Here is a 2,283-nt window from a genome sequence, read left to right as displayed (position 1 = left end):
AAGCTTATATGAATGACATAGTGGTCAAAACCAAGGACAGGGCAACCCTCATACCAGATTTGCAAGAAACATTTGCAAACCTGCGCAAGATCAATCTCAAGATGAACCCTGAGAAGTGCATCTTTGGCGTCCCGTCCGGCAAGCTCCTCGGGTTCTTTGTGTCACAGCGTGGGATAGAGGCCAATTCGGACAAGATCAAAGCTATAGAGAAGATTGAAGCACCCAAGCGAATCAAGGATGTGCGTCGGCTTGCTGGTTGCGTCGCCGCCATGGGCAGATTCATTTCCAAGTCTGCCGAGCGCGCCCTTCCCTTTTTCAAGATCCTGAAAAAGGCGGGCCCGATGGAGTGGACGCCAGAAGCCGAAGCAGCATTACAAGATTTGAAGAAGTACCTCTGCTCCGCGCCAATACTAGTTGCGCCTAGGCCACAGGAGCCGTTGCTGCTATACCTAGCGGCAACAAACCAGGTGGTCAGCGCCGCACTAGTGGCGCAGAGAGAGGTAGACGACGAGGTAATGGCAGCGACAGAGCCCAACACCACCAATGCAGAGACGACACGGCCAGTTGAAGTGCCGCTGAAGAAGAAAATGATGCAGCACCAGGTCTACTTTGTTAGTTCCCTCCTGCAGGGAGCTAGATCAAGGTACTCCGGCGTGCAGAAACTGCTCTTCGGCCTTCTTATGGCCTCGAGGAAGCTGCGTCACTACTTCCAGGCACACGAGATCACTGTCGTCACTCGCCTCCCTCTGCAACGGATATTGCACAATCCAGATGCAACGGGAAGAATTGTGGAATGGGTACTGGAGCTGTCCAGCTTTGGCCTCAAGTTTGAAAGTACTTCGACGATTCAGAGCCGAGTCCTGGCGGAGTGCATTGCAGAATGGACCGCAACGCCTGACGAAGAAGCCCAAGAGACTGCTCTCCCCAGCAAGGAGGCAAATTGCAGTTGGATCATGTACTTTGATGGAGCTTTCTCCTTACACGGTGCCGGGGCTGGCATACTACTTGTCGCTTCCACCGGAGAGCACCTCAAGTACGTGATCTAGATGCACTTCCCCAGGGAGGTGTCAACAAACAATATGACAGAGTACGAAGGGCTGCTTGCCGGTCTTAGGATCGCGGCGGACCTCGGAATCAAGAAGCTCATCGTCAGGGGCGACTCGCAGCTCATCGTCAAGCAAGTCAACAAGGACTACTAGAGCCCGTTGATGAAGGCCTACATCGATGAAGTGAGAAAGCTGGAAGAGCATTTCAACGGTATACAGGTTGAATACATTCCCCAAGCAGAGAACGATATTGCCGATTACCTGTCAAAACGCGTTGCCCTCAAGCTACCTGTGGAACTAGGTACCTTTGTGCTCCAGCTAACTCAGCCATCCGTTGATCCATCAACAGAGCAGAACAAGAGGAGGAAATCAGGACCCGACAAGTATTTTCCCGTCGAGATCCCCGGAGCTGCCGGCAAGGATGTTGCCGGGGACACTGAGCCCGCCACGGGACGGCTAGCTCCGGCGGAGCGTCAAGCTCTTGCCGTCGAGATAGCTGCTCCTATAGCGAAGGAAATGCCTTTAGTCCTCACCGTCGAGCCCCAGGCTCCAGCGTGGGCACAGCATACCGTCCGATTCCTCCAAATAGGGGAACTTCCTGAAGAGTAGGAAGAAGCGGAAAAGTAGCCCGTCGCTCTACCATGTACCAGTTCGTCGATGACGTCCTGTACAGAAAGAGGCTGAACGGTGTGAAATTGAAGTGTATCCCTCGGGAGGAAGGACTGGAGCTGTTGGTGGAGATACACGGAGGCATATGTGGATCCCACATCAGGTCAAGGGCCCTTACCGGCAAGGCATTTCGGCAAGGCTTTTTCTGGCCCACCGCCCTCCAGGATGCGACGACACTAGTCACCAGGTGTGAAGCGTGGTAGTTCCATTCAAAGAAGCTTCATCAGCCAGCTCAAGCCCTTCAAACCATTCCTCTCTCCCGGCCCTTCTCGGTCTGGGGGCTCGACATACTGGGCTACAAGCAAAGTTGACTTGTCCGGCTCTGGACAAGATTCGCTCTCATTGTCTTGACTCGAAGACATAGGTTTTTGGTTTTGAGCATCACTTCAGTCATTCTGACTGGTTCTCCTGGACCCCACTTAACAGCACGGTGGTTCCTATGACTCAACACAAGAGAAGAAGAACTACGAAAGATCTAAGTCTTCGAGCTCCATAGGCTTCATAGCGTGTCTTCTTTTGTCATAGTCTTCAAAGTGAATATCTTCATATACCACCTTTGACTTCAATG

This window comes from Triticum urartu, chromosome 2, assembly GCF_003073215.2.
Source record: "Triticum urartu cultivar G1812 chromosome 2, Tu2.1, whole genome shotgun sequence".
Classification (NCBI taxonomy): Eukaryota; Viridiplantae; Streptophyta; class Magnoliopsida; order Poales; family Poaceae; genus Triticum; species Triticum urartu.
The sequence above is the reverse complement of the archived record's forward strand: the minus strand, read 5'-3'. Positions refer to the sequence as shown.